This window comes from Pseudorca crassidens, chromosome X, assembly GCF_039906515.1.
Source record: "Pseudorca crassidens isolate mPseCra1 chromosome X, mPseCra1.hap1, whole genome shotgun sequence".
NCBI lineage: Eukaryota > Metazoa > Chordata > Mammalia > Artiodactyla > Delphinidae > Pseudorca > Pseudorca crassidens.
The window spans coordinates 97,377,800-97,393,495 of NC_090317.1; the positions used below are offsets into that span (position 1 = coordinate 97,377,800).

Consider the following 15,696-nt stretch of genomic DNA (forward strand, 5'->3'; position numbering starts at 1 on the left):
CAAACATAGCAGGCACATCTCAAATGGTCAGGAAGAGTCTCATCATATCAAGATGTGTTTCAAACATGACAAGAAGTGTCACAAAGAGAGGAAGGATCTGAAATATATCACAAATCCTCTTAAACCAGACTGGAAGATTCTCCAAGTAGTAAGGAAGTGTTATGAATAAGTCAGTAAGAGTCTCAAACAGAAATGGAGTGTCTCTGATACAAACCAGAGAATCAACATATCAGGAAGTGTCTCAAATGAATTAGGAAGAATCTCAGATACATCAGGAAGAGTAGCACACATGTCAGGAAGTTTCTCAAACATATTAGGAGTGTCGCAAGCAGAGAGGAAAGGTCTCACATGCATCAGGAATCTTCTCAAACAAGTCAAACAAGTACATAAAGGTCTCAGACAGAGAGAGAGATCTAAATACCTCCAGAAGGGTCTCAAACTTGTCAGGAAAGGTTTCAAGCAAGTAGAAAAAATGTTCCTAATATATCAGGAAGAGTCTCGAAGAAATCATGGATGCTCTAAAACATGTCAGGAAGGGATTTAAATATGTCAGGAAGGTTCTCAAATATGTGAGGAAGAGCCTCACACATGACAGGAAGAGTCTTAAACTTCTCAGAAACAGTCCAGAACAGAGAGGAAAAGTCTCAAATACATAAGGAAACATCTCAAATAAGTGAGGAATGTTCTCAAGGTGGTAAGGATGGACTGTAAATAAGCCAGTAATGTTTACTGAACCGAAGGAAGTGTCTCAAATTCATTTGTGAGTCTTAAGCATGTCAGGAAGATTCTTAAACAAGTTGGGAAGAGTCTCAAGCAAGTTAGAAAAGATTTCATAAATGTCAGGAAGGGTTTCAAAAATGTTATGAAGAATCTCAAATACATCAGGAAGAATCTCAAATAGGGAAGGAACGTTCTCAGATCTGTCAGGAATGATTACAAAAGGACAGGAAGAGTCTCAAATATGTCATGAATGGTCTCAAACAGTCAGGAAATGTCTCAAAGACAGCAAGAAGATTTTCAAATATATCAGAAAGAATAGCAAGTGTGTCAGGAACAGTCTCCAACATATGAGGAAGAGTCTCAAACAAGTCCGGAAATCTCAGACATCTCAGGAAGCATCTCCAACAAGCCAGGATGTGTCTCAGAGAGGAAGAGTCTCAAATACTTCACATACCTGTTAGGAAGGGAGGGTCCCAAGTACATGAAAAGGAGTCATGCATGTCAGAAAGGGTTTCAAATACATCAGGGGGCGGGGGACGCTCACTATCATCAGGAAGAGTCTCAAACATGACAAGATGTGTCTCGAACATGACAGGAAGTGTCAAGAGAGAGGAAGGAGCTGAAATGCATCCTGAATCCTCTCAAACCAGACTGGAAGGATCTCAAAGTAGTCGTGAAGAACATTACATTTGTCAGTGAGCGTCAATAAGTGTCTTGAATACTTCTGGAAGGGTCTTAAACATTTCACTAAGGGATTCTGAGTTGGGAAGCATGTCAACCAAATCATACGTGTAAGGAAGAGTCTCACATACATTATGAAGGGTCTTAAACATGGGAGAAAGAGTCTTAAATAAGTACAGAAGGTTCTCAAATCCATTAGGAATGGTCTCAAAGAGACAAGAAGAATCTCAAAGCTGTCAAAAACAGTCTCAAATTCAAGGAATGTCTCAAATACATCAGGAAGAGGAGTAAATATGTCAGGAGTGGTCTCAAACATGTCAGGAAAGGTCTCAAAGAGTCAGGAAGAGTTGCAAGCAAGTCAGAGAAGGCTTTAAATATTTCAGGATGTGTCAAAAATCAGGAAGGGTCTCATATAAGTCAGGGAGAGTCTCAACCTTGTCAGGAAGGGTCTCAAATTCATTAGGAGGGGCATCAAACATGTCAGGAAGTGTCTCAAACAAGTCAGGAGGGGTCACAGACAGAGAGGAAATGTCTCAAACACATCAAGAATCATCTTAAGTTAGAAACAGTTTCAAAGTAATCTCACACATGGCGGGAAGTGTCTTCAAGTCAAAATGGGTCTCAAACAGACAGGAAACGTCTCAAATACTCTACGAATAGCTTCATACATGTCAGAAAGGGTCTCAAACAATTCAACAGAGTCATTTGCAGATCAGAAAGTGTTTCAGATACATCAGGTAGGGCCTCAAAATCATTAGGAGGAATATCAAAAACCTTTGGAAGAGTTTCAAACATGTCGGCAAAAAATCACAGGAAGAGTCTCAAATACCAGGAAGTGTCTCAAACACGATGGGAAGTGTTGCAGAGAGAGAGAGAGGAAGCATTTGAAATACGTTGCAAATCCTCTTGAACCTGTCTGGAAGGATCACAAAGCTGTCAAGAAGAGCTTTTGTTAGTAAGGGTGTCAAACAGAGAGAAGACTCTCAAATAAACCTGGAAGGGTCTCAAACATTTCAGAAGGAGACTCAAACAATTCGAGAAGCATCTCAAGCATGTCAGAAAAGGTCTCAAATATACCAGAGTCTCAAGCCATGAAGGCTCCCAAACACGTCTAGAAGAGTCTTACATACATGAGAAATGTTCTCAGATACGGCAAGGAAGGTCTGGAACACATGAGAAGCCGTCTCAAACATGTCAGGAAGGGCTTTAAATATGTCAAGAAGTTTCTAGAACAGAGAGGAAGATTCTCAGATACATGTGGAAGCATCTTAAACAAGTCAGAAACATTCTAAAAGTAGTTAAGAAGAGTTATAGATAAGTCAGTAAGGGTCTCAAACAGAAAGGAAGTGTCTCAGATACAACTGAGAGGGTGAAGAATGTCAAGTATATCAGGAGGAATCTAATCATCAGGTAGAGTAGCAAGCATGTCAGGAAGTGTTGCAAACAGAGGGAAAGAGTCTCAAATAATACATCAGAAATCTACTCAAGTCTGGAAGGTTCTCAAAGTAGTCAAGAAGAACTTGTAAAACAAGTCAGTAAACATCTCAAACTGAGAGAAAGAGAAAGAAACCCAAATACCTCCAGAAGGATCTCAAACATGTCAGGTAAAGTTTCAAATAAGTTGAGAAGGGTCTTAAGCAAGGTGTCTAATATGTCGTGGAGAATCTTAAACAAGTCTTGAAGGCTCTCAAGTATGTCAGGAAATCTTAAATACATGAGGGTAGGTTCTCGAATATAGCAAGAAGTGTCTCAAATACTCCAGGAAGACTCTCAAACTTGTCAGGAAGTAGCCAGAACAGAGAAGAAGTGTCTCAGATACATCAGGAAGCATCTCAAATAAGTCAGGAAGGTTCTCAAAATAGCAAGGACAAACTAGAAATAAGTCAGTAAGGTGTTTCAAAGAGCAGGAAGTGTCTCAAATACATCTCACATGTTTTGAACATGTCAGGAAAGGTCTCAGCCAAGTTGAGGAGGGACTGAAGAACGTCAGAAAAAATCTCATATACATCTGGAAGAGTCTCAAAAAATTCATGAAGTCTTCTCAAACATGTCAGAAAGAGTGTTAAATAGGTAGGAAGCTTCTTAAATCCATCAGGAATACTCTCAAAGAGACAGAAGACTCAAATATGCCAGGTACACTCTCAGGAAATATCTCAAATAAATTGGGAAGATTCACAAATATGTCAACAAGAGTAGTAGATATGGCAGGAACAATCTCAGACATGTTAGGAAGAGTCTCAAACAGGAAGACTTTCAAGCAAGTTAGAAAGGGCTTCAAATACATTAGAAAAATTCTCAAAAAATCAGGAAGCATCTCAAACAAGTTAGGAAGTGTCTCAAATTCATCCGACAGTTTGCAATATGTCTTGAAGGGTCTCAAACAGTTGGGAAGAATCTCAAATATGTTTGTAGGTGCACCTGTGTTGAATGATGCACCCCCCCCCCATTCATGTACACCTGGAACCTCAGGATGTGACCTTATTTGGAAATAGAGTCTTTGCAGATGTAATTAGTTAAGACGAGGCCATACTGGATTAGGATGGGCCCTAAATTCAATAATTGCTGTCCTTATAGGAAGGCCATGTGAAGACACATAGGAAAGTGAATGCCATATGAAGGCGGAGGCAGAGATTGGAGTGATATGTCCACAAGCCAAGGAATGCCAAGAAATACCAACAACCACCAGAAGCTAGGAGAGAGGCATGGGACAGATTCTCCCTCAGAACCTCCAGAAGAAATCAATCCTGCTGATACCTTGATTTCAGACCTCTGGCCTGAACCATGAGGGAATTACTTTCTGTTATTTTAAGACACCCAGTTTGTGGGGGGGGGGTTGCCTTTTTTTTTTACAGCAGCCCTAGGAAACTAAATACAGTAGAGATATCAAATACATCAGGACGAGTCTCAAGGTTTTTAGGATGTGTCTCAGACAAGACAGGAAGTGTTGCCAAGGAAGAGGAAAAGTCTGAAACACATCAGTTCTCTCAAATTGGACCACAAGTATTCAAAGTAGTGAGGAAGAGCTTTAATCTTGTCAGAAAGGGTCTCAGACAAAAAGGAAGGGTCTCAAGCACATCCAGAAGGGCTCAAAGATTTCAATAAGGGTCTCAATAGGAGAAGTGTCTCAAGCACGTCAGAGAAGTTCTCAAATATGTCATGAAGAATCTTAAACAAGTCATGGTGACTCTCAAACTTTTCAGGAGGAGTCTTAAACACACAAGGAAGGTTCTTTTTTTAATTTATAAATTTATTTATTTTTGGCTGTGTTGGATCTTCACTGTGGCGAGCGGGGGCTACTCTTCGTTGTGTGTGGGCTTCTTATTGTAGTGGCTTCTCGTTGTGAAGCATGGGCTCTAGGCATGCGGGCTTCAGTAGTTGTGGCATGCAGGCTCAGTAGTTGTGGCATGTGGGCTTAGTTGCTCCACGGCATGTGGGATCTTCCTGGACCAGGGCTCGAACCCATGTCCCCTGCATTGGCAGGTGGATTCTTAACCACTATGCCACCAGGGAAGCCCAAGGAAGGTTCTTAAATACAGCATGAAGGGTCTCAAACACGTATGGAGGAGTCTTAAACTTGTCAGGAAGTATTTGAAGCAGAGAGGAAGAGTCTCAAGTATATGACAAAATATCTCAAACCAGTCAAGAAGTTTCTCAATGTAGTTAAGGAGAGTTATTAATAATCCAGTAAAGGTTGCAAACAGAAAAGAAGTGTGTCAGATACAAGCAAGTGTCACCGTGTTAGGAACGGTCTCAAAAGTCAAGAAGGGCCTCAGATACATCAGGAAGAATCCCAACTACATCAGGAGGAGTAAGAAACATATTAAGAAGGGACTCAAACATGTCAGGAAGTATCACAAACAGAAAAAAAGTCTCAAATACATCAGGAATCTTCTCAAACAATTCTGGAAGCATCTCAAAGTCATTAGGAAGAGGTTTAAAGACATCAATGAGGGTTTTAACAGAGATAAAGGGTCTCAAAAACAACAATAAGGGTCTCAAACATGTCTGTACATTTCTCAAGCAAGTCATGAAGTGCCTCAGACATTTCAGCAAGAGTTTTAAGTAGGTCAGAAAGGTTCTTAAGTGTGTCAGGACCGGTCTCAAACAGAGAGAAGAGTCTCAAATACACCAGGAAGCTCTGACGCAACTCAGTAAGGGTCTTGAATATATTAGGAAGTATCTTACCCTGAGAAGAAGAATCTCAAATACAAGGAGAATCTCTACCACCTCAGGAAGAGTCTCCAGCAGGTGGGGAGGGGTCTCAAACATGACGGTAACATCTTAAGCTAGTCCCAAAGGATCACACTGTCTGGAAAAGTCTTAAATATGTAAGGAATTTTCTCAGGAAACATCTCAACGATATCAGAAGGGTCTCAATCTGTCAGAAATGCTGTCGAACAAATCAAGAGAGGTCTCATCCGGTCAAGAAGGCTCACGTAGTAAGGTAGAGTCTCAAACTTGTGAGAGAGTGTCTTTTTTAAAATAACACTTTAAAATTTATTTATTTATTTATTTATTTTTGGCTGTGGCGGGTCTTAGTTGTGGCACGTGGGCTCTTCGTTGCAGTGCGTAGGCTTCTCTCTAGTTGTGGCACGTGGGCTCCAGAGTGTGTGGGCTCAAGAGCACACGGGCTCAGTAGTTGCGGCGTGCAGGCTTAGTTGTCCTGTGGCATGTGGGATCTTAGTTCCTGGACCAGGGATCGAACCCATGTCCCCTGCATTGGAAGGTGGATTCTTAACCACTGGACCAACAGGGAAGTCGCCGTGAGTGTCTTAAACAGACAAGAAGAGTCTATCTGAAGGTAGTTAGGAAGAGTTTTACATTCACCAGGAAGGGTCTCAGAGACAGGAAGAATCTCAAATACTTCAGGAATGGTCTCAAACGATTAAGAAAGGATTTTAAAATGGTCAGGAAGGGGAATTCCCTGGCAGTCCAGTGGTTAGGACTCAGTGGTTTCACTGCCGGGGCCTGGGTCCAATACCTGGCTGGGGAACTAAGATCCCACAAGCCACGAAGCGTGGCCAAAAAAAAAAAAGACAAAAAAACTTGTCAGGAAGGGTCTCAAATGAATCAGGATGAATTTCAAGTATCTCAGGAAGGGTTTAAAATACATCAAGAAGTTTCTCAGTACTTTGAGAAGAGTCTCAAATATGTTAGGAAGGATTTTTTTTTTCATTATTGTTTTTTTTGGCCATGCCACACAGCTTGTGGGATCTTAGTTCCCTGACCAGGGATTGAACCCTGGCCCCTGGCAATGGACGCTTGGAGTCCTAATCACCGGACCACCAGGGAATCCCCAGGAAGGATTGTAAATAAGGCTGGAAATGCCTCCAATATCTCAGCAAGGGTCTCCACCATACAAGAATGGTTCCAATACATCACTAAAGAGCTCAAACACTCAGGAAGATTTTAAAACATGTTTCAAAGCCATTAGGAAGGGTCTCAAATACATCAGGCTCAAACAAGTCTGGACAGTGTTAAATAGACAGCATCTCAAACTCAGAGGGAGTCTCAAATGTATCAGGAAAAGTCTCACACAGGTTAGTAATAGTCTTAAATATGTCAGGAAAATTCTCATATACCTCAGCAAGGATCGCAACTAGTCAGGAAGGGTCTCACACATGTCTGGGAGGCTTTCCAAGGGTCAGAAAGGCTGTGAGACAAGCGAAGAAGGGTGCCAAAGTCATCAGAAAGAGTCTCCAACAGTCCAAAAGGGTCTCAGAAATGTCAAGCAGGGCCTCTTACTTGTAAGGGTGTTTCTCAAACAGGCAGGCAGGGTCTCAAATATGTTGGAAAGTTGTTTCCCCAAAAGTCAGTATCTGATTGTAATCAGGAAGAGTTTTAAGTACATTAGTAAGGATCTCAGAACCAGGAAGAGTCTCAGGTACTTTGGGAATGGTCTCAAACAGCTCAGCAAGAGTTTCAAACAAGTCAGAAATGTTTTCAAATATATCAGGAAGAGTCTCAGAAAAATAGGGAAGGGTCTTAAACTGGTCAGAAAGGGTCTCAGATTCCTCAGGTAGAGTTTAAAATACATACAAAATGGTCTCCAATAGACAGTCTCAAAAATGTCGAAAAGAATTTCAAACAAGTTAGGATGAGTCTCAAATGTGTCAGGAAGGGTTTCAAATAAATCAAGGAGTCTTTCAAGACATCAGGAAAAGTCTCAAGTAGCTTAGGAAGTGTCTCACATATGTCATAAAAGGTCTCAACCATGCAGGAATTGTTCACATACATCAGAAGGGTCTCAAGCATGACAGGAAGTGGCTCAAACAGTCAAGAAGAGTTTCAAACATGTTAGGAAGGGGCTCAGATATGTCAGGAAGTAGCTCAAAACAAGTCAGGAACAGTCTTAAAGTAGTCAGGAAGGGTCTCAAACACACCAGGAGAAGTAGGAAACATTTCAGGAATAGTCCTAAATACATCTGGAAGCATCTCAAAAGGCAGAGTCTCAACTAGAAAAGTTCTCAAACCTCTTAGGAAGCATCTCATTAAGTCAGATAGGGTCTCAAACATGTCGGAAATGGTCTCAAATAAGTCAAGAAGGGTCTCAAATATGTCAGGAAGGATCTCATACTCAGTTAGGCATTGACAGTAAGTCATGAAGAGTCTCAAATAGACAAGAAGAATCTAATACACATCAGAAAGAAACTAAAACAACTTAGGAGTGCTGCCACATAGTCATAAAGACTGTCAAAACAAGTCAGGAAGGGTCTCAAATACTGTAGGTACAATCTCAAACAAGTTATCTCTGACACCTCAAAAAGTGTCTCAAAAATGTCAAGAAGAGATTCAAACAGTCAGAAACGGTTTCAAGCAAGCCAGGAAGGGGTCAGATATATGCAAGGGTCTCAAATGTGTCATGAATGTTCTCAAACAAGCCAGGAAGAGTCTCAAACATGGCAGGAAGATCTCAGGAAGCGTTTTCATTACCTCAGGAAGGGTCTCAGTCAGGAAGAGTCTCAACAAGTCAAGAAGTGTCTCAGGGTTTCCCTGGTGGCACAGTGGTTGAGAGTCCGCCTGCCGATGCAGGGAACACGGGTTCGTGCCCCGGTCCGGGAAGATCCCACATGCCGCGGAGCGGCTGGGCCCGTGAGCCATGGCCGCTGAGCCTGCGCGTCCGGAGCCTGTGCTCCGCAACGGGAGAGGCCACAGCAGTGAGAGGCCCACGTACCGCAAAAAAAAAAAAGTGTCTCAAATATTTTTGGAAGGGTCACAAACAGAAAGAGAGAGTTTCAAATAATCAACCTAGTTCTCTAAAATGTCAGGAAGCCTCCAACAAGTAGCGAAGGATCTGAAACATGTCCGGAAGAGGATGAAATACATGAGGAATTTTCTCAAATCAGTCAGGGGCTCAGACATCTTAGGAAGAGTCTCAAGCATGTCAAGAAGTTTCTCACATAGTGACAAAGGCTGTCAAACAAGTCATGAAGGGTCACAAACACGTCAGTAGGGTCTGAAATATGTCAGATGGGGTCTCCAACATGGCAGGTATCATCTCAAACAAGTTAGGAAGCATCTAAAATTGTCCAGAAGAGTTTTAAATATGTGAGTCTAAAACAGAGAGGAAGAATCTCAACACATCAGGAATGGTCTTAAACACACCAGGAAAGTTCTCGAACAAGTCTGGAAGAGTCTCAAATCAGCATGGGTCTCCAAGTTGTCAAAGTTTTAGATATATTGGGAAGGATCTCAGACAGACAGGAAGAGTCTTAAATATGTTGGGGATTGTCTCAAATGTATCAGGAAGCATGTCAAAGTCCTCAGGACTAGTCTCAAATACATCAGGATGGGTCTCAAGTCCATCAGGAGGTATCCCAATCAAATCAGGAACGATCTCAAATATGTCAGAAAGCTCTGACATGAAAAGATAGGTCTGAAACAAGTTAGGGATGGTCTCAAACATGTCGGGAAGAGTCTTGAACAAGTTAGGAAGGGTCCCATACAAATCAGGAAGGGTATCTAATTCATCAGACAGAGTCTGAAACAAGTCAGGAAGGGCTTAAATAAGTCAGAAAGAGTCTTAAAAAGTCAGACATCTTCTCAGATATGTCAGCAAGGGTCTTAGCTTAGACAAAGACAGTTCATTTCTAAGGAAATGATTTCACCCACTTGTGTATCATCACGATGATTCTGAGCCTCTAGCTGTATGCTCTGATGTGCTCAGAACTTCAGATAGGGCCAGAAACATGTGGCCATTCCATCCTCTCCATCCCCTCCCTCCCATATTTGCTTTATGGCCAGTTGATACAATGCCAGACTCTTCTGACATAACTTCCAGGTCATGGTCTAAGAGCCAGTATTTATTTCCTTCTCCATACATTTATATCACAGCTGTCAGCTGGGATCTTTTCAACAGCAAAATGACTCCAAGCTTAGAAGCACCTAAGGGTTTTTTTTTTTTTAAGGCCTTTTGGTTTGTTTGTTTGGTCATTTGTTTTTTGATAAGCTATGCTAAAATTAATAGCACTTAACAATTCTGCACAAAGAAATTTAGTGAGCAAAAACTGCCATCAGTTTTTTGCTTTATAGGAAGCCAGGAGGGGGTCTTGTATAGAAATTAAACGGTGGCGTGCTTGTGATTGCAGTTTACATCCTCTTCCAGTGGAAAATAAACACAGTGTTCAGCATGGCTGGATTCCCCGCTTCCTTGTTTATAGAGGTGACTGGGTGTCTTTATCAATCATTTGTTTACTGTAATTGTTCCAATTAGAAGCAAAGCTCTTTAGGTAAACTTCACATTGCCCAAGCTTGCCCCTAACTTTGCATTTATTAGCTCTAGGAAATATTTCTTACCCAAACTTTGTGTTTGTATAATGTGCAGTAAATGAAAACAAACAATCACCTCTCCTGGACAGTGTTTTAGCTAATATCAGAGAATACATGAGAGTCAGCAGTTGTTGGTCAAAGGATAAGAGAAGAAATATGTGGAAAGCTGTTATGCCTTGGAACTAAAGAATTAAGGAAAGAATACCTTGGAAGGGAATGCTAATATTTCCTCAAGTCTCCAGAATTATTGCCTGGGAGAACAGTATTGAATTACAATTTGTCAAATTAATAACCATAAAAATTAAAAATAGATGACCTAATTTGGTCTCATAAATTATTTTTGAGAACCACTGACTCATGCCAAGGTGTTTCTGCAGTGAAGACTTGGTCCTGCCCTGGTTTCTCCTCTCACTGGTGAGGGGCTAGCGGCTGCCTAGCCCCTCCGATTCCCCAGGCCCTGTCTTAGTCTGCAGAGAAGCAAGGAAAGTATCAGCCAGTGTGGTCCAATTACCTTCTAGAGACATATATGAGTACATTTTTTGGTGTGATTCTTGGAATCTATATTTTTATCTATGGACCAAGTACTGAGGAAACAGGAACACTTGGTGGTGGATTAAAGAGGGCTGCAAATTCTTTGCCCCTGTCCGCATTGAGAGGTAGAGTTTATTTCCCCTACCATTGTGTCTGAACAGGGCTTGCCACTCTTTAACCAACAGAATGTGGCAGAAGTGACCCTGTGCCAGTTGCACGCCCTGAGAACTGGCAGCTTCCTCTTCGCTCTTGGGCACTTCCTCCACCATCAAGTGAGAAGCCCGAGTGACATGGAGAGGCCATGCATAGATGCTGTGGACAACAGCCCTAGCTGAGCTTTCAGCCAACGGTTGACATCAACTGCTGGCCGTCTGTGTGAGTCGTCTTGGTTGTTCCAGCCCAGTTCAACCACCAGATGACTGTAGTCCCAGCTGACAGCAGACAGAGTAGAAGAAGCTCCCAGCTGATCCAAGTGAACCCACAACAGATAACTGAAACAATTAAGCATTAGCTGCCTCTGATATCTATGGAGCACGGCCAGCCACTGTGCCAAGTGCTGAGTGCTTTGTATTCTCTATCTTATTTAATCCCCCAAGCGACCCCAGGTGAGAGCTATTATTATGATGCCTGCTTGACCAGTGAAGAAATTGAGCTTTGAGCTTCAGAAATGTTAAGTATCTGACAAAGTTAGTGAATACTGGTGCTAGAACTCAAACTCAGGCTTGCAATAAACCGTAATGGAAAAGAATACGAAAATGAATATGTACACACACACACACCCCCCGAATCACTTTGCTGTATACCAGAAACACAACACAACATTGTAAATCAACTATACTTCAATTAAAAAAAACAAACAAACCGCAGACCCAATTTCAAAGCGTGCCTCTCTGCCGTCCAAATGATCTGCTTTAGTCAGATTAGGCAAGAAGGAATTCCCATAAACTTTACTAGGCAAAAAACATACGGATTTATATGGAAAAAACATACTCAAGCCTCAACTCAATGCTCCAAAGAACACTTAAAAAACCCCTTTTTACTCTGGAACATTTCCAAACATATATACTAGTACGACAGTGTATGAACCACCATGTACCCATCACGTGGTTTCAACAGTTACGAACAGATGACCAATCTTGTTTCATCTACATTCCCAACTACGTTTTTCACCCCACCATGACATTATCTTAAAGCAAATCCCAGACATTATGTCTTCTCGTCTGTAAATATTTAAGTATGTATCTCTAAAGATAAAAACTTTTTCCCCCAAGCATAACCCTTATCACAGCTAAAAAATATTGACAGTTTAAAAATATCATTTATATCCAGTCAGTGTTCAAAATCTTCCACATTATCTCATAGTTATTTGTTTTAATAGTTGGTTTCTTCAAACGAGGAACCAGACAGCGTCCCTCATTGCATGTGGTTAATGTATCTCAGGTCTTTTTGATAGGTTACTCCTTCCTCTTATATTGTTGCTATTTGTTTGCAGAAAAAAATGGACACATCTGCTCTGGCAAATTTCCCACAGTCAGTATTTGGCCGATTGTATCCATGTCTCCAGTGTCATTTAATATGTTCCTTTAAACCCTGTGTTTCCTATAAAGTGGCAGTTAGGTTTACAGGCTTGATCAAATTCAGGTTTGATTTTACTGGCAAGAATACTTCATAGTATCCAGTCTTATATTTAGGTCTTTAATCCATTTTGAGTTTATTTTTTTGTATGGTGTTAGAGAATGTTCTAATAAATGAACTTATATACAAAACAGAAATAGACCCACAGACATAGGAAACAAACTTATGGTTACCAAAGGGGAAAGGGTGAGGGAGGGATAAATTAGGAGTTTGGGATTAGCATATGCACACTACTATGTATAAAATAGGTAACCAAAAAGGACTTACTGTACAGCACAGGAAACTACACTCAATATTTTGTAATAACCGATAAGGAAAACAAATCTGGAAAAAAAATATGTGAATCACTTTGCTGTACACCTGAAACACACAACATTGTAAATCAACTATATTTCAGTTAAAAAATATATTTTGTAAGTAGTACTGTGTACTTCCTTTTGCACCATATCAGGAGGCCTGTGACGTCTGGCTGTCCCATTTTTAGTGATGCTAAGATTAATCATCAGATTCTGGTGCTGTTAGTCCCTCTTTTAAAGTTTCCATCAGCCTTTCACCTGATGGAAAACATTGCCTTGATCCATTATTTCATTAGGGCTTACAAATTTGTGAGCTTCTAATTGTCATTTCTTCTGCCTTTATTAGTGGGAATTTTTCTATAATAAAGAACTTTCTTTTATCAACTGTTTGGATACCCTGAAGTACAGTTCATATAAGAAAGGCAGAATAATTCGTTATTCGTTACCTTTATTCACCAATATTGTCTAAAGATGACCAAAGAGCTTTTTAGAAAAATCATTACGAGCCTATGGATTTTTAGCATATGTCATGTATTTCAATTCATTACATTCATTTTTTAATTCCTCACTTTTAACCATTTCATTGAGATTATAATTCACATACCATACAATTCACCCATTTAAAATGCACAATTCAATGGTTTTTAGTGTATTCACAGAGTTGTGCAATCATTACCATAATACAATTTTAGAACATTTTCATTCTGCCAAAAAAGAAACCCTATACCCGTTAGCAGTTGCTCCCCAGCCTGCCTAAGGCTGCAACAACCCTACGCAACCACTGATCTACTTTCTGTTTCTATTGATTTGCCTATTCTCGACATTTCCTTTAAATGGAATTGCACCACATGTAGCCTTTGGCTTCCTTCCCTGAGTATAATGTTTTCAAGGTTAATCCATGCTGTCACATGTGTCAGTACATTTTAGCACCAAAATATATTCCATTGTATGGATGAACCACATTTGTTTACTCGTCATCAGTTGATGGACCTTTGGGTTTGTAGAGGGTTGAATGGTGGCCTCCAAAAAGATATGGCCATCTCTTAACCCCTGAAACCTGTGAACATGACCTTATTTGGAAAAAGCTTCTTTGCAGATGTAATTAAGTTAGGGATCTCAAGATGAGATCATCCTAGTGTGCCCTAAATCCAGTGACAAATATCCTTATAAGAGACACATAGAGGAGAGAGAGAGAGAGAGAGAGAAGGAGGAGACATGTAAAGATCAAGGCAGAGATTGGATTGATGGGGTCACAATAAGCCAAGGAACCACTGGAGACACCAACAGCTGAAAGAGGCAAGGAAGGATTCTGCCCTAGAAACTTCAGAGGGAGCACAGCCCTACCAGCACTTTGATTTCAGACTTCTGGCTTCTAGAACTGTGAGAGAATAAATTTCTGTTGTTTTTAGCTGCCCTGCAGCCTTAGGAAACAAATACAAGGTTATTTTCACTTTTTGGCTATTATGAATAATGTTGCAATGAACATTCACATACAAGTTTTTGTGCAGACGTATGTTTTCATTTCTCTTGGGTATATACCTAGGAGTGGAATTGCTGGATCATATGGTAACTGTATGTTTAACATTTTGAGCAACTACCAAATTGTTTTCCAAAGCAGCTGCACCATTTTACATTCCCACCAACAACATATAAGGGTCTCAATTTCTCCACATCATCACCAACACTTATTATCATGTGTATTTTTGATTATAGCTAGCCTGTTGGGTGGAAAGTGGTATCTCATTGTGGTTTTGATTTGCATTTTTCTAATGACTAATGATATTGAGCATCTTTTCACGTTCTTCCCCCACCCCAGTTTTGAGGTATCTTTTCACATTTTTAGTGGCGTGTACATCTTCTTTTGAGAAATGTCTACTCAGATCCTCTAGAGTTTGGACATTTCTGGCCACCACTGGCTTCGATATGGCTGCCCCCAGGGAAAGGCGAGGCTAGTGTGAAAGTGCAGACCCTAACTCCCTCCTTGCACGGATAGTAGTGCAGCGTTCAAGAGATGGAAGGTGCAAGTGTCTGAGCAAAGTGGGCCTCAGCTGGAAAGGCAGTGTGGACGAGGATGTGGTAGAGCTTGTGCAGCCCTTGACTGGGCGAGAACAGTTTTTCACTGCCAGTTCCTGCGCTGGCTGCATCATCCTCCTAGACGGGGGTATAAATGGTTTTGAGGTTCAGAAACAAAACCGTTGCTGGCTACTGGTTACACACAAACTGTACGTGAAAGATGACGTGATTGTAGCCCTAAAGAAAGCGAATGGTGGTGCCGTTTTGAAATTTGAACCACTTGTTCTTCATGTGCAGCGTCAACAGTTGCAGGATGCACAGATTCTGGTAAAATTTTGTGATTGTACTTGAATTTATAGCATTCAGTGGCAATAGATTCTGCTTTCAGGAACTCTGGCATAATAGTGGGAAAGAGAGGAAAGACTGTGTTGGCTGTCCAGAGCACACATGGCTTAGAAGTTCCATTAAGCCATAAAGGAAAACTGATGGTGACAGAGGAATATACTGACTTCCTGTTAAAGATAAGCAAATCAAAAAATGGAGGAAAGCAAGAAGAGAATTGAAAGGTTTTCTGCCTATAACATGCTTTGTAAAAAGAAACTATTTCTACTACCTCACATCCCAAAGAGAAAATCAAAGAGAAAAATAACTCATCATATACTCATAAGAAAAAAAGAAACCCAGAAAAAGCACATGGCAAATGTATTACTGAAGGAAGTGATAAATAACTTGAAAATGATGAGCACAATGATCCAGGAATCAGGGTGTAACTGTCTTCCCTGAAGACTGCTGAGATTTGGTTCCAAAGTGTCTTGGTAGAATAATGTTTCTAATAGATTTTATAAAGTTGCTCTATATAAGAGTATTTTAGTCTGTTGAGTGTATCAGCCTGTCAGAAAAGCAAGATTTAATTTTTTCCTATATTTTAGAGAAACCCTTAGCTTTAAAAAATACCTGTGTATAATATTTGCTCTTAAATACCATCTTTTTTAGTCACATAGTCATTGAAAACATAAAATTATGATTTTTAATGCCAAAAAAAAAGATCCTC

At 40.6% G+C, this 15,696-nt stretch overlaps 1 pseudogene; it reads left to right on the top strand.

Annotated features, from left to right (window-relative positions):
- The window catches only part of LOC137216694 (tRNA wybutosine-synthesizing protein 3 homolog), a 32,773-nt pseudogene extending 17,335 nt beyond the window's left edge, over window positions 1-15,438 (top strand).
- Window positions 15,439-15,696: the final 258 nt, after the last annotated feature.